Source organism: Palaemon carinicauda, chromosome 5 (assembly GCF_036898095.1).
Source record: "Palaemon carinicauda isolate YSFRI2023 chromosome 5, ASM3689809v2, whole genome shotgun sequence".
NCBI classification, from domain to species: domain Eukaryota; kingdom Metazoa; phylum Arthropoda; class Malacostraca; order Decapoda; family Palaemonidae; genus Palaemon; species Palaemon carinicauda.
Window position 1 is genome coordinate 127,223,108 of NC_090729.1, and position 22,955 is coordinate 127,246,062.

General features: G+C 32.5%; 1 protein-coding gene across 4 annotated transcripts in view; it reads right to left on the reverse strand.

Moving 5' to 3' along the window:
- The window catches only part of LOC137641477 (ligand of Numb protein X 2-like), a 62,294-nt gene extending 52,389 nt beyond the window's left edge, over positions 1-9,905 (reverse strand). Inside the window, exons 1-2 of one of the 4 annotated variants that reach the window (XM_068374082.1) lie at positions 9,610-9,905; positions 9,033-9,126 (exon numbers count right to left, since the gene is read on the reverse strand). The gene's annotated coding sequence lies outside the window, so the exon portion shown is untranslated. Of the gene's footprint in view, positions 1-9,032 lie in introns of all 4 variants that reach the window. The other 3 variants (XM_068374083.1, XM_068374080.1, XM_068374081.1) reach the window with 3 other exon arrangements.
- Between the last annotated feature and the right edge of the window lie 13,050 nt (positions 9,906-22,955).

Below are 22,955 nucleotides of genomic sequence, written 5' to 3' on the forward strand. Positions count from 1 at the left end.
TATAAAATCATATCAGAATTCCTCCATGTAATCTTTCTTTTTAAATCCTAGAAAGTAAAAATAATTACTCAAAACTGAAGTCTGCATAAAGAGAAGGAAATATGTACGGAAACGTCATATAGATATACTGCTTTAAAAATGATAGAAAAATTGGCTAGATTTACATGAGTGCTTTTAAAGTAGACAGTTATACAAAACCTAGAATTCCCTTTAAGGGTATACTGCGGTTAAATCTAGATAGCAGAAGTAAATAACGAAGTGAAGATTCTTAACAAACGCACCAAGCTGAAAGTGAACACAGTAAGAGGAAACTAGAATTCTTCCATAAAAGAAAAGGGGAGGAAAACCGAATTGCTACAGAACAGAAGCAAAAGGAAGCCAACATCCATGCAGGATGACGAGCGCTTTTAAAATATCCCTGTTACAACTGGGAGGAGATTGTAAGCCCTGACGTGACTAAAGCTACTTTGATGAAGGGAATTGGTGCGCAGCCAGCCAACCTGTTCGCTCGGACTTTTTTTTTTTTTATTCTCGCGGAATTACGTCGAAAATACGGGTTAGGGATATGAATGGCCTTTTTTATTCTAATGTATGATAAAAGATTTAAGGTTATTGTGTCTTCTCGTCTTCATCAAACGTCGTTTCTCAGAAGCTTATTATGGTTACATTGTTGCTGATGAAAATCATATACGTGGCAAATTTTTTTTACGTTGAACAGGCTGATATAAGTCTTTTTATACTGTAGTTTATATATGAAGAATCTGTTTTTATGTTGCTAGTGATTTTTAAATATTTTATTTTAATTGTTCATTACTTCTTATATCGTTTATTTATTTCCTTATTTCCTTTTCTCACTGGGATATTTTTCCTTGTTGGAGCCCTTGGGCTTATAGCATCTTGCATGTCCGACTAGGGTTGTAGCTTAGCTATTAATAATAATAATGATAATATTGATAATAATAATATTAATGATAATAATAATGATAACAACAACAATAATAATAATAATAATAATAATAATAACAATAATAATAATAATAATAAAAGCATAAATTCGTAAATAACCATGAAATTGTTTACGCCGACTGCTTCGGAAATTGTACCTTTTACTTCATGTTTTTTGTATGGGGATACTTCACCCTTGTACAGTATCCACATCACCGATCTTTAACTCTGCATTAGTTCGCAGGTACATGTCTCCCACTTCCTCAGCTTACTTGCTTAGAATGGCACTCACAAGGGTCAACTGTCCTTCATGCCATTCATCTTTATAACGTAGAATTTTTTACTTTCAATTTATATCCTGACCCATTTATCCTTAGTAGCTATATAGGAGGCAAATCATGTAAGAAATATAGTGAATAGATGCTCTTTATTAACTCCGTATTATAATATATATATATATATATATATATATGTGTGTGTGTGTGTGTGTGTGTGTGTGATCTCCAATACAGGGTCTTTAGAATTAAAGTTTAATGAAAGATTGAAAAAAGCAAATCAGAGGATGGGTAGGTTAAGAAAAATTTGAAAATCAAATTGCCTGAAATTTCATATAAAAATCAGACTATATATTAGTTTAGTGAGATCGGTGTTACTCTATGGACATGAGTCGTGGTATGACAATGAAACAATCTCCAATAGATTTAGTAGATTTGAGAACAAAGCCCTTAGAAAGATATTGGGAGTTGAATGGCAGGACAGGATTAGAAATGAAACTATAGAGAGATTGCTCGAGTGCCATATGTGGATGATATCATGGTGAGGAGTGGATGGAGAAGATTTGGGCATGCTCTTTGACCTCCCCAGGAGAGATTAGTTCACCAAACGTTCAGCTGGGCTCCACAAGGCATTAGAAGAGTTGGGAGACCCAGGCCTACATGGCTGAAGATTATGAAGCGCGAAGTAGGAGATAATGAATGGAGAAGTATTGAATTAAAAGCTCAAGATAGAGACGACTGGAGAAATATAACCGAGGCCCTTTACGTCAATAGACGTAGGAGGATATGATGATGATTTATTTACACACACATATATATATGTATATATTATATATATATACATATATATATATATAATATATATACACACACATATATATATATATAGTGTGTGTATGTATACACACACACACATATATATATATATATATATATGTTGGTGTGTGTATGTATACACACACACACACACATAATATATATATATATAATCGTGCACTAAAACAAAGAATTTATTTGTATCTCGTTCCGCATTGCTGTGTGAATAACTAAAGACTTTAAACCTTCTCTTTACATCCTGATTTTAACATTAGAGGGCGCTTGGCTTGGCTTTTCTTCATGCTCTGAGTGAAGCATGAAAATAAGAAATCTCAAGGCTTGCGAGCATACTGATTTAATTTCATGGAGTTCTTCCTTTTTCTTATCTATTGTAATTTAAGATTTTGATTGCAACCGAAGAATATAGAATGGCATTTCTTGTATGAGTATTGATTTTATCAATCGAGATTGTTTTATTATTAATTGAATGCATTTAAGATTAGAATTAAAATGAGTAGTTAATCGTATAGAACTGATATTGACTTTTGAAAACATGCATTATTATTATTATAGCAATTATTATTATTATAGCAATTATTATTATTATTATCATCATTATTGCTATTATTATTATTCTAATAATTATAATTATTATTATCATATTATTATTATTGTTATTATTATCATAATTATTATTACTAGCTAAACTACAACCCTTATTGGATAGGCAGGATGTTTTATGTACTTCTGAACCGCTGAACCGTCTTGTGTCTGAGTCCATCGATTCTCAGTACCCAAGAAACTATCAGGGAATTCTGAGAACAACCACCAAAGGGATATTCAATGGCCCTACTTCTTGAATTCACTACCTGAGACGCTTATGAAAGTCTCGAAAGAAGATAAACAAGTATATCGTTTTTCCAAATACTTGAAAGCTTATGGCACGAGAACCAATAACGGTTTATCTCTTTGATCTCCGGTGTTCTTATCCTTAGTGGTGTGTTTTTTTTTTTTTTTTTTTTTGGGGGGGGGGGCTGGGGGTTGGGGGGTGGGAGTGGGGCCAAGAAGGCGTGCTTCCGAGGAATTGTAAGTTTGACACAGGAAGGGTGGGGGGGGGGAGGTTGTCGCTATCCGAAAACAGTATGAAAATTCCTTGGTATTGAAGAATTTGGGTTATTTCATGTTTCAAGCCTGTCAACGTCATAGAAGCCTTGACTCATTGATTATGGTATATATATATATATATATATATATTTATATATATGTGTGTGTAGTGTATATATATATATATATATATCATCAGCAACATCTCCTCTTACGCATATCAACGCAAAGGGCCTCGGTTAGATTTCGCCAGTTGTCTCTATCTTGACCTTTTAAATCAATACTTCTCCATTCATATATATATATATATATATATGTGTGTGTGTGTGTGTGTATGCATATATATATATATATATATATATTTATATATATATACAGTATATATATGAATATATTATATATATATATATATATATAAATATATATATATATATATATAAATGTATATATATACATATATATATATATATACATGTATATATACGTACATAATATAAATATAAGAACATTTAAAAGCAGTTACGTTTCCTATACGCACACATGTAAATCTGTATAAGTTCTCTTGCATTTCTGTAAACAAAACTTTGTAACTGCGTTCTGTTATATGAATAATTCAAATTAATCAGCGGCAGGTAAACTTGAATTAAGGCCATAATTGCGCTTTGGTTCACATGGATTTTGGAATATTAAATTTAGGTCTTTTGCTCTGGAATTTGAAAGTTATTACACTTATCAGGAATGAGAATTTGCGAAACGTATATTTATGATCCATATATATATTTTTTTGTGGGGTTTAACAATATTAGAAAAGTAGAAGACTTTTGCTAGCTATCACTTGGAGCAACTAAAATTCACACTTCTGTTTGCTGGTATACTAAATGATTTACAGAATTCGTTTCTGTACAGTAATGGTAGTTATTACCAGCTCTGAAGCTTACAGATGTCGTACAAATCAATTTAATGAGTTAAATCTCGTATTCTATAAACTCGTTGGTTGAATCTCTCAAAATTATAATTGAAGCCTTCATAATCTACTGTTGCGATGAAAATTATTTAAATCGTTGCTTCTTAATACAAAATTTATCTTTAAATTCAAAGAGTTTATTGGTTCCCTGTTGTAAATACATATCGAATATATTATTCTTAATTCTGATATTATTACCTCCATCAACGAAGTTGGAAGGTTATGTTTTACCCCCTGTTTGTGTGTGTGTCTGTTTGTGAACAGCTTCCTGGCCACAATTTTAATCGTAGTGTAATGAAACTTGCAGGGATTAACTGTTATGTAAAAAGCTGGAAATTATTAAATTTTGAAGGGCAAGGTCACGGTTAAGCAAAATGTCCAATTCACGTAATTAGTCATAATCTTGGACATCGTTGTCACAAAGACTTGAAAGTTAGTTCATATTTCAGAGTATGAAAATCCTCGCCAATGAATACATGTTAAGGTCAAAGGTAAAGGTTTGAGCAAAAAGGTCGAGAAATAAGCTGCCGAGGTTGATGTCTTTGCTTAACTGAGTGTCCCTCTAGTTTTAAATGTATTTGATCTCTCTTAATTTTGGAAGCGAAAAGTCTAAATTGTTGCTCAGGACTTTAGAACTCTTTGTTTTATTAGTTCAAGGTCTCAAAATTATAACTCCCGAGCATAGTCATTAAGACTGTTAATTCCTTTTTCAAAAGAGACTATAATCTAATATTTTGAATTTGACATTCGGTTTGGATTAATTTGTAGCTCTGTATTTTCTCGGAAGATGAGGATTATTGCTCATGACTCAATTAACTCTAATAATCGAGTTGATCATCTCGGTCTGAAGTAGGATGGATTAACAGCATTTTTAGACTCTGATCATGACTTTTAACTCGTTCATCTTGATCGCTTCCAAAATAGTGACAGGTAAAATTTCAGAATCAATTGAGTATCTCAAGATACCCAATGTTTCCAATGAACAATAATAAAATTTTCTTAATCATAATTTTGAGACTTTAAAATGTTTTAACAAGATTCAAATCAAGATTGTCGACCAGGACACATCTCTAAGAAGCTTTGAAGTTTCAAGTTATTTAATAGTGTAGCGTGTTTCAATAGTAAGCCCGTATTGGGATCTCTTGAAATTTAAGCGTTAACACTTCCACTGCTCACAAGTTCAATAATATTGGCTCTGAAAGTCTAGTTTGTATTGATTTTCCTTCTCTGAGCAAGGTTTTGCCTGTCGACCAGCTCCATAAGGACATGTAAATTCTTAATTATATTAATGATAATGATAATATATCCTAATTAATTGCTAATTTAGTATTTTGACTCTCTACTCAAAATGTCTTATAATGAATAAAAAGTATAACCTTTAATTTGTGCTTCAGGGTAAATGTAGTTCGTTGGGACAGCTGTAAGCTTTCTTATTACTTGTCAAATCGATTATTTTATGGTTGTTTGTTTTGTTTTGAAATACGATAATATGAGGCTAGTTTTACGATTTGCGAAATTTTATGATTTAGTATTACCTTGCCAGTAGTAAAGCCAGTTGGATAGCAAACACAAGGTAGAGAGTTAGTTTTAGGGTGAGCTGAGAAAACGGCAGTCTAAGGGAAATCGCATGGGGGTATAGCACCCCCCCCCCCCCCCCGTAGGTAACTAGGTAAGGATACGGCTCTTATGGTAGGTAAGACGGGAACTTCAAGTTAGGTGGTGTTCTTGTGTTCGTTTCCCTTTTAAAATGGGGGTTTTCAGTCATAACCTTTGAAATTTTACACCCAAAGAACTACAAGTAGTCTTGTATTTCATCTAGATCTTCTAGTTTTCCTTATTTTCTATCATAAATTACTATGATTATGAACTACAAATTCTTCGATTGAATGAAAACCTGAACAGAATATATTTCAAAACAATTTAAATCATCAAAGGCGTACATTTAATTTCATGCGATTTTCAAAAACAAAAAACTCTTGAATCAAAATAAATAAAACAATGAAGAAAGGAGATCCAGATTAAAAATGAAAGATCACACTCGCATTTCCTTTATCTATAACAAAAAAATAACGAACCAGATTGCATTTTCCCTTTTCTTTTTTCTACCTTTGTTGAAATGGCCTTTTCTTATATCTCTCGTCTGAGCAATTTTTATCTTTCTTTAATGATACTGGAGTAAGACCTCGACACAGACTCAGGTGCATAGCGTTCGACCCCCCCCCCCCCCCAAAAAAAAAAGACCTGTTGAAAATAATGAGGGCGCAACAGTCCTTGTTGCAAACGCACCAGCTGTGTTTGTTGTTTACGTAATATTGCAATGAAAATTCCTTCCAAATAACGAGAGCAATCTGCGTTTTTGTATGTGTGTGTTCTTTGTTGCGTATTAAAAAAGAATATTTTGTGTCTCTATTGCATAGTATGATATAGACGTAATAGTAATTCCCTCTTATGTTGTATCACACTTGACATTTTAGGATTCAGGTTTCCGAATCTGGCGATTTGCTTATTCTTCAGCTTTTGATATTATTAAACCATGAACACATCCATATATATATATATATATATATATATTTGTGTTTTATGACTTTTATGGGTGTATGTATATATATGTTTACAATTGTATATATATACATATATTTATATATATATATATATATATATATACATGCTCTAGATATCAAACCAATTCCCTTGCCACCAAAAAGTCGGACAACAGTAGCTTCTTAAGACCATCTCATAACACTTGTAATCTATCGTGTTATCCATTTTTCACTTCCATAGAGGAAAATGGCTCAACAGTCCTCTTCCTAAAGTCTGTTCCAAGTCTTTTGCACACACCCTGCTACCTTACTTACTACACCTGTTTAATTCACGCCTTCTTTTATCCTCTCACAATCTATCGTATCTATTCTGAAACACCTTTACAAATCAACCTATGTTATTATTCCATCATTCATATCAACATTCATTGCTCCACGTCTAATTTCTGTTTAACTTCATATTGCTTCCATTTTTTATTATACTTCTTAATTCTTGCTATATTTTTTTTCTTTTGTAAACTCATCCAAATGCTTTCATTAGCTTTTGCACTTTTTATTTTTTTCCAGTAATCTTACTGACTACCATACCATTTATAAACATCAAGATCTCCCTTCTTAATTTGTGACCTATTTTATTATCCAAGCATTGTTTACTTACGTTTAGCATATATGCATACATACAAACATACACACACATACATATATATGTATATATATATATTTACATATCGTATATACAAATATATATATATGAATACACAGTTTATATATATACACACACACACACACATATATATATATATATATATATACATATATATATACACACACAGTATATATATATATATATACACAGTATAATATATATATATATATATACACAGTATATATATATATATATATACACACAGTATATATATATATATATATATAAGAAACATATAAATAAATAAGAGGAAGTGATACAAGAATGAAGAACATTGAGCTGCCAAGAGTCAATCTTAACAGCAGCTGGGGCTGAAAATCAATCTTTCTTCTCTCACGCAAGATTGAATGATGCGTCTATTGGAATATCTGGGCATGAATGGGTGATGAAAAGGGGGAATCTCTGATAGATATTCCTTTTCCATTAAGAATTCGGGATTTTTATGGCGTTTGAGATTCAGAACAGTAGCAATACATGGAAATTAATATCGCCCCTTCTCTCCTCTCTCCTCTCTCTCTCATCTCTCTCTCTCTCTCCGGCCCCCGAAAGATTATAGATATAAATTCAACCGCTACATTAAAATGATTGAATACTTTCATTCTTTCAATATAATAACAGGAATTAAAGTCTATGTCAGATAAAAAAAAAAAAAAAAAAAAAACAAGAAACAAAAGATGAATCATAACCCCCGATCAATGAAAGAACAGAATAGCCGAGTGACCTTGAAATATAAAGACTTCAAGGAACTCCAAATGAATCACCTTGTAAAATAAACAGTAAACCATCACAGTTATTATGTAAAGCCTTAAGTCAATTACTTCCTTATATGGAAAATAGCGTGAAAATACAAGTGATATATGCAATGATTACAAATATTCTTCAAAGTGGTCTATTTATAAACATTGTAGTCTAAAAAATAGTAAAGGTCGTTCATGTAGTGACACGTAGGCGTATATACAGTACGCACACCCAGTCACTCAGATATATATATATATATATATATGCGTGTGTGTGTGTAATACGTGTATGATGCAATGGGCATTGATACTTATATAAGAGATTACGTATGTATGCTATAATATATTCATTGTTATTGTTATGTAATGAGAGAGAGAGAGAGAGAGAGAGAGAGAGAGAGAGAGAGAGAGAAAAAAAAAAAAATTATGTGCTGGAATAAACTAGAATTTATCATGTAGCAGCAACAAATCTTATTACGAAGTATATTTTGTGAAATCAACTATCAGATGATTGTTTAAATTAATTTAATACTACAATTAATTGATTATTTTGGAATCCTGCTTTAAAGAATTAAGTTGGGCTAGAAGACAATAATAGAGATAGAATTGGCACATAAAGACATTCAAGTATACATAGAGTATATATGTATATATATATATATATATATATATGTGTGTGTGTGTGTGTGTGTGTATATACATATGTGTATATGTATAAATATGAAAATAGAATCTCATGAATTATATTAACCTACATTAAATGTCATGAACAATTTGAAATCGACGTTATTTTTATTCAGGAAATTATTTTTTTTTCAAATGTACAGAAGAAATATATTTATGAAGTGAAGAAAAATGAATGGTTTTGTATCTAAATAATAGAAATTAGGTTATTATGTTAGAAAAAAAATTGTCTTCGAAAAAATATTTTTTTTTACCACTTACCACTTTGTAGCCCAAATACTTCTTCCTTGGTCTCTAATGTAATGTAATCTTCTCATGAATGTTGTGGTGGTTGATATTTTCATTGAAGAAAAATCTTGATAGATTAAAACTCAAAAAGTTACCAAAATAATTACATGAGTCTCTTTGACAAGCAATTGTAAAACATTAAATAAGAGAAGAGATGTTAAGATATAATGTTTGGTAAAACTCCTGAAATTATTTGGACGAATATACTTCACAAAACACAACCATCATTCCAAACTACTACCTTTTAAAAATCACATTATCACTAGTAAAAAATAAGATATTTCGTAGACAAAATTAATGAATGCTACGACAAAAAAAAAAATAAAACATGAAATTTAGTGACAAAAAAGGTGTCAAAATAGATCAAAATGTCACTAGAAATGTACAAGTTCACATCAAAACAAACACTACGTAAACCTCCTTCCTCAAAAGTATGTATATATGAGTCTCCTTTTGAAAATGGGTGAGACGCAGGGGGTGGCAGGAATTCTACATGGACACTACTACTTGTAAAAGGGTGACTGAACGTCACCTGACTACACACACACACCTGGCGCTAAATAGCGTTTCCTCACGCAAGTTTCGTACAGAGAACTAATGCATTGGACCTCTTTGTTTATCCGTCCAAATGACTCCAGCAGGCTCGCTTATTACCTAGTATTCGACTACGCCAAGTTCACTAAGCAGGAATGAAGACGAAGGATGCGACAGGTAAAGGAAATGGGGAGGTCGAATGGCGTAGAGTTTTCAAGCAACGAGAAGGGAGGAAAGTGACACGAGAGGCGGTTTGGCGGACGGCCAACCTCTACGACTGCCGAGCACACACTGAGCTCCTCCTGGTCTGGAGGCACTTCGCATTCTGGGCCGAACTTCCCAAGGCCAAGCCGAATCAGCGGTGCACTGCTACCGCTTTCTATTTTCCTTGTCGATGAGAGAGAGAGAGAGAGAGAGAGAGAGAGAGAGAGAATTAGTGTGTCCTCATCTATTGAGTGGGGAATATTTTGTGGAAATATCAGCAGCCTGATATATCAACGTCGGTAAAAGAAGCAGATACATGAAACGAATTTTTTTTCAAAAGATTCACTGTCCTCTCCAGACCTCGAAATAAAAAACTTCACGGTTTCTCCAGTTACCAACACCCAGACACGGCCAGCCAACAAAAGCGGTCACAGGCGGGTAAACTTGCATTCATCATTTCTCAAATTCTCATGTGTTGGTCATTGGGACTGGCGACTGTCCCGGGAATCTCTCTCTCTCTCTCTCTCTCTCTCTCTCTCTCTCTCTCTCTCTCTTCAAACGCCTGAAAAAAACACCTTGAACGTCCCGCAAAAAAAAAGAAAATCAGACATGTTTAAAAGATGAGTTTTCCTGCCTCGAGTCAGATACAGACAGCTCAGAATGTGATAGGAGTGCGTTTCTCCACAGAGAAAATTGAGTATGTGCAAAAACAAGTCAGATGAGATTGGGCATGTGCAAAAGCAAGCCAGCAATTACAAATACCTGTAGAATGCACTCGTCTTCATGATAACACCTCTCTCTCTCTCTCTCTCCTCTCTCTCTCTCTCTCTCTGAATATAATGCTTCCTATCACTAGTAATAATACAGCATATTATTAGTATACAGTCAGAATGGAAATAATGAGTAAATATATATATATATATACATATATATATATATATTATATATATATATTTATTTATTAGGCATGTGTGTTTACTCATTGTTTCCTAGTTCGTCAATCCTCCGTCTTCTCTTCGTTCCCCTGCTTCATTTACAATCTCTAGGGACACAGTCTACTGTTGTTAGTGTTCATCTATTATCTGTAATTTTCATGTCCATTTCTTTTTCTTACATGTCAAAACATCGTATACTTAAGTTTGCTCTCGTATCCATGTTGCTTATTTTCTGTTTCTCTTTGTTATTCCCATCATTATTCATTCCATAGCCCTTTGAGTTGTAACTAGCTTATGTTCTAAGATTTTTGGTAGGATGATTTGATTAAATGCTTTTCTTTTTACAGAAAGTGGCATTTAATTTTCATAATCTCATTTTTGTTTACCAAAGCTCCCCATTGCATACTTATCCTTCTCTTAATTTCGGTCTCATGTACTGGGGGGAACCACTTGGGGAAAGACTTACTATCTTTCCTACGTGTGTATTTCAATAAAAAATCTTAGAGTTTCGTCCATAACCCTTATCTGTTGCCTCTCTTTATTTTGATAGAATATTATCTTCGTTTTACTCATATTCATTTTCAGTCCTACATTTCTGTTTTTTTTCAAATCTTCAATAATCTTTATATGAATTATATATCTATATATATATATATATATATATATATATTTATATATATATATATGTATATATATATATATATATATGTGTGTGTGTGTGTGTGTGTATGTGTGTATACAGTATATATCTAGATTTACACTTTATATATGTATGTCTGTTACAAGAGTATGTAACACATTAAAACATGGAAAGCAACGCTCAATCACGTACACCCTAGAAACTAGTTCCTAACTCACGTTAGGGTCGAACCTCAAACTCTCAAGAAGTGATAGACAAGATCACTACCAACCAAGTTGACAGAAGACATAAAAAACGTTGAAATCTAAATACTTACACAGTACCTAAGCAGACACTGTGGTAGCTTACACAACTTATTACTAGGGAGTAATCTCCAACTTCGTGACCCACCAGTGGACTGGAAGTAGTTTCAGTAGATTCCAACTCCTTTCATGGTTATTATTATTATTACTTACGAGCTACAACACCCAGTTGGAAAAGCAGGATGCTATAAGCCCAGGGGCTCCAACAGGGAAAATAGCTACGTGAGGAAAGGAAAAAAGGAAAAGGAAATATTTTAAGAGAGTAACAACAATAAATATCTCATATAATAAACTATAAAAACTTTAACAAAACAAGAGGAAGAGAAATAAGATAGGAGTGTGTGCTCGAGTGTACCCTCAAGCAAGAGAACTCTAACCAAGACAGTGGAAGGCCATGGTACAGAGCTATGGCACTACCAAGACTAGAGAACAGTGGTTTGATTTTGGAGTGTCCTTCTCCTATAAGAGCTGCTTACCATCAGCTAAAGAGGTCTCTTTAGTTGGTAGCAGTCTTACCTTTTATTTGAGAGTCCCAGGTTTGAATCTGATGTTAGATGAAAATATAATGCTAATGCATGATCATGCTTTTATAAGCATATAGGGGAAGCATTTTCTTAGATTCGTATCTCTGTATTTATGTATATATCTGTAATTATTAATGGTTTAGAAGCAGGTGGTTAGTTCAATAAGTACCTTAACCTTAAGATTGATTGATAATTACAGGTTTTGATATGGTATGTCTGAACTTTTACAAGAAATAGTTTTCTTACGAATGGTTTTTACGTCTCATTGGACAATTTCATTTTCTCAGAATCCAGTTAGGTTATGTAAAAACTACTGATCAGCATGTGATTGTCATTGTGTTTTGTGCTAATCACTTTATGTATAACTGATATTTTTTCCAAATTTTGTTTCAAATAGGAAACTAGAAAAATTACATTTCACATTAAACTCATTTGAATAGTAAATGGAAAAACTATAGAACTTATTGTTTTGATATTTTTAAAATGTTATTTGAAATGCTTCGTTGATTCTAATTCGTATAATCCGTCAGGAAAGACAAAATGGGTGTAGATTCATTCCTCGTATTAAAAAGATGTTAAAAATATTCTTGAACACTTGATGAATTGAATCGTATTCACTATCCCATGTGCTACAATTTACAGATACAATTATCTTTGCGCGTCTAAATATAAATCATATAACACTAGGAAAACAATTAAATGCCTATGCATTCACATAAGACTGGACAGTATTATGCCATTTTTAAATTTTTTTTAATCATCTGTTTCCTACGTGATTTTGAAGAATTGAGAAAAAGAGGCGTCGCAGGATGCGAGGAAACGTAAATTAAACCTGAAGATAAGCTTGTTGAAGATGATAGCTATTCTGATAGTTGCACAAAGAATTCATTCAACGCAGTGCATTACGAACTCCGATAAAAATGCCTTAGAATTTTATGAACATCGCATGGGGAAGAACGACATACTTTATGATCATATTCAATTGAAAAGATATTAATACCCTTTTGTTTTGAGTAAGTATGCATAGCAGGTCATCAGTTCAAGTATCTGGGGAAAATAACACTGTTTATAAAACCGTAATTTTAATCGGAAGTTCTCCGTAAAGATATACTGTTCTCATCCGTATTTCAGTAAAATACAGGCGACCGTAATTTTACCATACTCGGTTATTATCTTTTACGGGTTGGTGACCGTAATATCTCTCTCCTTTACGTCAATACATCCGTTTTTAAAAAGGTAAAAATCCCGGAATTAATGTTGCCAGACATTTACCGTTTTTTTAATGCAAATTTTTAACAGTGTAGTTTTTGGGAAAAGCTATTACCTGTTACAGAAAAAATATTCAGTCAAGGTTCTAGAAAAGGACAATCCCAATCTGGTTGGGATTTAATGTTGTTTAGTGAGATTCATGATAAAACTTTATTGTTAATTAATTTAAGACATTTTAAGATTATATTTGTTTCGAAAACTGATTGTTGAATCGCTGGAACTTCGGAAGTTCAAACTTGCAGCGAATGTTTTCATGTTGAACATGTTGACATAAGTTTCATGTTTTTAGATGACATCAATTTTAATGTTGTTACTGATCGTAAGATATTTTATATTCTTTATTCATTACTTCGCATATATAGTTTATTTGTTTCATTATTTTATGTATTACTAGGCTATTTTCACTGTTGAAACCCTTGGGCTTATAGCATCCTGCTTTTCCAACTAGGGTTGTAGCTTGGCTAATAATAATAATAATAATAATAATAATAATAATAATAATAATAATAATAATAATAATAATAATAATAATAATAATAAAGGACATTTATGCACATTAAATGGATTTACATTTTAATATGGCCTAGTAATTGCATTGGGAATATAGAAATATCTTATGTAAACACGCGTTTGAGAGATTACAAATGCGCACGTGTCTTGTTATTCAATGCATAAGTAAATAGTGGGTAGCACGCCTCGTATTATAAGAAGAAGAAAAAAAAAGAATCTCATAACCGGTACACCGTTAAATATGCTAACGAACGTCAAACCTGGTTTATTTCTTCGAAGGGCAAAAAAAAAGCAACTTTTGATCATGAGATAGTGGTTCAGAGGGAAGAATTGAAAAGAAAATGCAAACTTAGCAAAGGGAGATTAGACGAATGGACACCCATTTATCAGCCTTTGAAGACTTTTGGAATAAGCTAGTATACTGTAGATCAAATATTAAGAATTTTCTTCACTTGTTACTAAGATAGCCATAGATTTGCACACACATGTGTATATATATATATATATATATACATATATATACATATATATATATATGTATATGTATATATATATATATATATATATATGTGTGTGTGTTGTGTGTGTGTGTGTAAATATCACCCACGAAATGCCTTTCGTGGGTGATATTTACATTGATTAAAATCACGTGTGCTTGTGATATATATATATATATATATATATATCATTAGCATTAGCCGTAAACTAGTCCACTGCAAAAGAGAGGACTCAGGCATGTCCTTCCACTCCCTTCTGTATATGGTCTTTCTACGCCTATTTATACCCGCCAATTCTTTTAGCTCGTCAATTCATCGTCTTCTCTTCCATCCCCTCTTATTTTGCAATCTCTAGGGACCCATTCTGTTATTTTTAATGTCCATCTATTGTCTGTCATTCTCATTAATTTTCTTAGCCCCTCAATTTATCGTCTTCTCATTCCATCTCCTGCTTATTTTGAAATCTCTAGGGACCCATTCTGTTATTTTTAATGTCCATGTATTGTCTGTCATTCTCATTAAGTAGAATTCACAAATAAATCTTTTTTATTGAAATTAATCAAGTACTTAATTTCTTTCCATCTTTCAAGAAAATAAAAAATGTTAATCATACAATGGCGAAAGCTGAGAACTTTATGTATACAAAAAATAAACAATACATATGTATATATCAATGGTAAAGAGAAGAATTACTCAGACAAGCTCTCTCGGAAGGTTTCGGAATTTGTTGATGCCAGATTTCCAAAGATCGTAGTTAATTATCTATTATCATCGAGACAGTTTGATAGTCTTAATTGAGTATATGAAGTTTCATTAAGCAGAGTAATACTATATAACTTGATACGATATAATTAAATACAGTTTGGTAATATTAGATGTAGCACACTTGCAATAATTTTAGCTCAGTTCTGTTGTATATATAGCATTGCAATTATTTTGCTTGGCTGAAGGGTAGGCTTCTGATTCAGCAAATCATAGACATTTGGACTAGTGGTTCTGATGTGTTGTGCCATTAAGGCACGTTGCCTGTGATGGCAGGAGTAAAGAGGATCACCTCATGGCCTTTTATAAGTGTGAGATAAAGAGGATTCTGGACAAAACAGATATGTGACTAAGAAAATTAATTCTCGGCTAAGATTATTTTAATAATTTCAATAATGATAATACTAATAATGCTAAAAAGTTAAAATCTACCCCGTCAGTCACATTTAGTTACTAATGAGTAAGTTTGAAATGGGGCACATGATAATTAAATGGTATTGAAAGGGAGACTTGTGGAAATAACCCCCCCCCCCCCAAAAAAAAAAAAGAAAAAAAAAAGAAAAAAAGAGGGAAATTGGAAAATGTGGTAAATATGGAGGACTTGCCAGTAATAGGATGAGAGAAGTGTTGAGGAACAAATAAGGTAAAGCGAGAAAAATAGCAGTGGCTACAACCTATTTAATTCCTTTAATTTCTTCTAAAAACAAATGTGGCATTGTATGAGTTGATGATGTGCCATTACTCCTCTATGGAAGTGTAGTGTGGATGTTAAATATGATTGAGAGAAAATACATTGAAGTGATTTAGGTAAGTGTTTGTATAAATAAGTGTATGGTACATAGAATTAATAGGTGGGAAAATTAGAACACTTACACCGAATAAAAAGGTTGACCTAGGAGGGGTCAGAGTGTTTTGAGGTGTGGAGGTCATGTTGAAAGAGTGAATGATCATAGGCTGGTAAAAAAGAGTATATAATTCAGAGGTATTGAGATGGAAGAAGAGCGTAGGTATAAAAGAAGTCTGTAGAGATACACTGTTAAAAAAAAAAAGTAATTTTAATCGGAATTCTCAGTAAAGATATACTGTTCTCAGCCGTATTTGAGTAAAATACAGGCGACCGCAATTTTACCTTACTTAGTTATTATCTTTTACGGTTGGTGACCGTAATATCACTCTTTACGTCAATATATTCTTTTTAAAAATGGTAAATGCCTGGCAACATTGTTCCAATATTTTTACCGTTTTTACGGAAAATTTTTAATAGTGTAGGGTGGATAAAAGTTTTGGAAATGAAGGGCCTTGACGTCGATGAAACGCGAATGTCCGTTCAAGAAAGAGATGAACGGCGTTTAACATAGATGTTCAATGCACCTTGGGTGTTTTAATTGTATAGATGCATGATGTGGCATATTGTTGACGACATGTTTTTGTACTGATGATTCATTTAAAACTTACCAGTTAATTTAGAAATGAGGCTGTGACTAGCGTGTATATATATATTTATATATATATATATATGGATAAATATCAACACAACATCGTGCTCAAATAGAAATAAATTTCTACCTCATACTTGGGACGAACGCTAGTCCCTTCTAATAAATATATATATAGTATATATGTGTGTGTGTGTGTGTGTGTGTATACAGTATATATATATATATATATATATGTGTGTGTGTGTGTATATATATATATGTGTGTGTGTGTGTGTGTATGTAGGATATGTTTTATGTGTGTGAAATATTCTTTTTACATTTAAAAGGTATACTAATTTTCAACCTAGAGGAAAAGTGTTGCATTAACGGTAAATTAGTTTGCACGCCATGTTTAAGTATTTTTTTTAATCAGATAACTCTAGTTATATAAAATCCCCGTTCCTTTATACGGTGTTTAATTAATATCTTTGTATCTTTTTTCATATTTATGTTACGCTCCTAACATGCAATATATTTCTTTCGATTATCTTATATTTACTGCTTTGTAGAGTTAGAAGTGTTCATTCCTGTAGAGTTAATGTATATTTTGTAGTAATTTAGAGCACTGGCGATACTAGAGAATTTTAGATAAATGATTATAAACCCGATATCTATTATCCCTCCCCTAAAAACACATTTACTCTTGTCAATTATTTTTAAAACAATTTGTTTTACATAATCAATAAGTATTGAAGAAAATATGTTATTATTATTATTATTATTATTATTATTATTATTATTATTATTATTATTATCATTACTATTATTATAATTAATATTAATATTATCATCAATATAATAATAATAATAATAATAATAATAATAATAATAATAATAATAATAATAATAGTAATTCAAAAGATCAAAGCCTAATTGTAATGGGAGACACATAAGAAACTCCCACAAAATAAGAATGAAAACAGACAAGAAGTAGAAAAACGCCCATTTATTAAACTCTGTGACTGACAGACAGACAGACATGCAGGCAATCCAAATTTGACCCATGGCGTCAGTGAACGTTGCTATTATAAACATCCAAAAATGTGAACCTTCAAGTTATAATGAGAGGTTCTACTGAAAGAGAAAAAAGAAGCAAAGAATTTCTTAGATAAAGTTTATGAAGATGAAATGAACAAGTTAGTTTGAGTGCAACGACATCTTAAGACCGAGGAGTAACTGGATATGTTGGGATCCTGCTTTCTTTGAGGCAATATTCTCTCTCTCTCTCTCTCTCTCTCCTCTCTCTCTCTCTGCGCAAATAGATTTTCTTAATTTTATCTAGCTCTCTCTCTCTCTCTCTCTCTCTCTCTCTCTCTCTCTCTGTGCAAATAGATTCTCAACTCTCTCTCTGTCTCTGTCTCTGTCTCTCTCTCTCTCTCTCTCTCTCTCTCTCTGCAAATAGGTTCTGTCAACTATATTTGGCTCTCTCTCTCTCTCTCTCTCTCTCTCTCTCTCTCTGTGCAAATAGATTCTCTCAACTATATTTAGCGCTCTCTCTCTCTCTCTCTCTCTCTCTCTCTCTCTCGTCTTTGTGCGCTAATAGATTTTCTTGATTATATTTGGCACTCTGGTTACTCTGTCTATATGTGTTCGTAAATATATACATAGATTCTTAGTTTATATCACCCGAAAAGAAAATGTCAGCATTGCTTGCACGTCATGCCAGCAGGATAATAAATCATAAAACTAGACAATAAAATAAGCTTTTGTGTCAAATGCAACATAATTAATAGTTAATGAATTAAAATGGAAAAGAAAAGCAGTTGGTAATTCAATATTTGTTACAATACTTATTCTTCTTTACTTGATTTTGGGAAATCGGCTATTTTAGCTCGTAAAATGTATTTGTATAGACATGATGAAAATATCCTGAACTATTTATTTCTTCGTATTGGCAAATCTAAAATTGCATTAAACTTTATTCTTTCAAATGCCATGCACTTTGCTGGCAGACATATCCATTTCGTTTTTGTTTGATTTTTCCCTTTGAATGATATCTGAAAATAAACAGCATCAAACATAGCTAAATTAAAAGAAATCTGACTCTAGAATGAGGCTTCTTACGTAAATTCTACCTCCTATCGTATTGCACACACACATCCTCCCTCCCCCCCCTACCCACGGTCTCTCCCCCACCCCCATGGTTTTGGGGCCCCCCACCCCCACCCCACGCTCGCCCCCACACTTTCTCCTTCAGATCCTTCAGATAGTGAATTTGAAATCTCTCGCAAATTCTTTTCTCTGCTGTCGACTTGCAAGCAGTGCAGGAAAATAAACAAGTTTCGGTTGTCTTGTGATTGAAAATTGTCTAAGGTAGGCTATTGGGGGAAATATACCGGAAGGGAATCGTGGGCCCGTCTAGCAGAGACTCCGCTGCATGCGTAATCGATTTTGCTTCTCGCTAAAGAGATAGGAAATTTAAAAGGCAAACGGAGGAATTCCTTATCAGTCTTATAATGAATATTTACGAAAGATATAATAATTTTATTTTTGTGTGAAATGGAATGAAAGACAGGCGCATAGATGCAAATCAAAACTATAAACACACACACACACACACACATATATATATATATATATATATGTGTGTGTGTGTGTGTGTGTGTGGGTGTGTGTGTGTATATATATATAATATTTATGTTTATATATATACATATACATATATATATATATATATATATGTATATTTATATATATAGGCCATACATACTCTTATTATCGAATTCAGTCTGCCTCGGGATCAGAGACCCAGGGGGGAATTAACTTTATGATAATAGCTCCTGGTCGGCCAAGGAATCGAACCCGGACCAAATCGAAAAAGAGGTTCCAGTGACTTAACACTCGGCGCTAGAACCTCAGTTTTCCTTGGTCCGGGTTCGATTCCTTGGCCGACCAGGAGCTATTATCATAAAGTTAATTCCCCCTGGGGTCTCTGATCCTGAGGTAGAACAAATTTGACATTAAGAGGGTATTTATGGCTTGTATGTTTATATGAAAAACACGATAGAATGTGAAATTAATATATATATATATATATATATTGGTAAGAAAATTTAAAGTTTACGAGTATTTTACTTTTTACAAATATATGTATGTATATATATATAATATATATACATATATATATGTATATATATATATATATATATATGTATATATATATATATATATATATATGTGTGTGTGTGTGTGAATTATATACATTTATACTTTTTGTGTTAGTTATCACGATGTGGTTGATAATCCTCATTTACATCTACTATACTGTACATACATTAGTCAGCCAGATAGAAAAGTACTAATAAGTCATAATACAGTAGACTCCACAACAAGCCGATGATACAATAAGATAAAGATTATTACAATATATGTTTCAAAGATGCAGCATTAAAAGGGGCGTTTAATAATAGCAGATGCTTTAGCTATTCCTGAAAAGAAAATATGGGTATGGATGAGCGGTGGAAGACCAGTAGTAACCTATGCAATTATCTCTTGTTGTATTCTCCCCTGAAGGAACATCGGTGGAGTTTATGCGGCCAGCTGTTTGCTTGTGGTCTTCCACCTTCCTCGTACCCCCAACCAATCCTTCTCTCGGGTCACCCCCCCCCCCACCCTCTCATGCAGGTGCTTCTCATTGACTTACCCGTTCCATTAACTCTTGTCCATCTTGTTACTTGTTGCTCGTTAAAGTTAAGGATTATTTGAGCCTCCTTTTTAATCTTTATTTCATGCCAATCATTGAATTTAATCCTTTAAATTGTCTCAGTTTTATCCTGGGTAAGATTTCTGGATGTTTAATATCATACGAAATAGGCAACAGTATGCCAGTATGTTTACATCTAAGGTATTACTTACGTATTATACCTTGCTTACACCACCACCAAAAAAAAAAAAAAAAAAAAAAAAAAAACATGCGCGCGCGCTCGTGCACTAAACCCTATGAACCCATGGAACGTGCATCGTGCAAGAGGTCGTATCGTTAGATTAGGTAAAAGTTCAAACTTGCAGCGAGTGTTTTTATGTTGGACAGGCTGACATAAGTTTTCTTTATAGTTTTATATATATATGGAAGATCTATTTTAATGTTGTTACTGTTCTAAAAAAAATATCATTAATTGTTCAATATCTCTCTCTCTCTCTCTCTCTCTCTCTCTCTCTCTCTCTCTCTCTCTCTTTTGCAGTTCGTTAATTTATCTCCTCTCCTCACTGAGCTATTTTTCCTATTGAAGCCCATGGGCTGTATAGCATCCTACTTTGCCAGCTCTAGCTAATAATAATAATAATAATAATAATAATAATAATAATAATAATAATAATAATAATAAGCCTTTTTAAAGTAAAGAGTCTCCCTTGACTTATGTAGAGTACGTCACTCCTTTTGCAATATCAGATATCTTACCAGGCTAAAGATATATTACAAGGTCAACTGGGGAACATAATCCTCTCGTTAATCTTTGAGAGTTTTATTTTTTTTTTTATTTTTTTTTTATTCAATAACTTATAGGATATTCAGATACAAAAGCATTGCAACAAGGGTAATTTGTTATCCTTTATTCCTCTGTAGATTAGCGACATATTGCCAAATTCTGGTGAAGAAGAAAAAGAAGAAGAAATGCTTTCGTGGTATATCGAAACTCACGATCTATCTATTGAGTATGTCACACGGGCAAGTGTTTTGTCATCTTACGTCAACCTTTCACCGAGCAGGCAAAATATAAGAAGCACAAGTTCGTCAAGGTATTATCCCTTTAGTACGTGCATGACATCAATTTGGTCCCTCAATAGTGACTACTTAATGTAAAGTTTGCGGCCGAGACACCGAGAAACTTGCGCGTGTAAAGCTTCTTTTATAAATGAACCCTCAAGGCAGTCTATCGAAGATCATGTCATTGCGGACAACATTAGGCAAAGCATTTTCGGTCCCAAGTCTGCTTCCTTCTGGAATGTCCGACAGTCTCTCTTTTTTTTTTTTTTTTTTTTTTTTTTTTTTTTGAGGCAGCTCAGATTAACGATCTTTCTTGGAAATGGCGGGACTTTTTTTCTACACATGCTCTTAAGTCTCCCTCATCTCCTGCTCGCACTTAGATGTTCCAGTCTCATTAAACATCTCTGTGAAGTTGTCAAGTGGAAAACTTATAAAACTGGTTACTTATAAAAATGAAATAAAACACATGTATACATGATATTATTATTATTTATTATTATTATTATTATTATTATTATTATTATCGTTATTATTATCATTATTATCATTATTGATATTATTGTTATTATTATTATTATTATTATTATTATTATTATTATTAATAATGATGATAATAATAATATTATTATTATTATTATTATTATTATTATTATTATTATTATTATTATTATTATTATTATTATTATTATTATTATTATAGTATCGTGTGTATTTTCTTATGAGTTTGATAAGTAAATGCAGACCTACGTATATCGCCCACCTCTATTCGTAATATATAAAAAAAATAAGAAACGGCTGTTTCTTTTTTTCCTTCTCTGCAGTTTAACTGCCATTTTACCATGCTACTGGAGTGTTTTACAATTGGCAAAGATAGCAGCATGGTTGGCTGAAGATTCATCTTGTCATGTGCAACATAAGCGATGAATATGACGAAAGTGACATTATTATTGCGACAATTTTTGTCCCCGGAACTAGTAGCAGGAAAGGGAGAGAGTTGCCGGAATATTACTAATAAATTAGGTACAGTTTATTGATGTACTAGAGGCTGGATGGTTATGAAGATGCTAATTTTACACTAATTACCAGAGTTCAAGAAGGTACAGATTTTTTTTTTTTTTTTTTTTTTTTTATAAATATGAGACGAGTTTGTTCATACTTGGTTGAATGTTTATACCATCTGAAATCATTAATACAAATTTCGCCACGTTCGTACATGTCTAGCTGGTTTTATTCAGTTTCATGCAAAATCGTGAAATCCCTCATAAGTATTTCCCCTACAAATTTATAAGGTAAAACCCCTATGTTTCTTATGTAATAGTCATTTCGAAAAATCAAATAGATTAAAAGCACAAGGTAATCTCTTAAGAAAGCTACAGATCAGCTCATCGAAAAAAAAAGTAATTATATTAATTAGGAAAAACGGTAGAATATTATAGGTAATTAAATGTAGCTTGTTTTTATTACCGTTATTCCATAAAAGTGGTGAAAAATATATATTTTAAATTAAAGGAAATGAAAGTAAAATACATCTTGAGT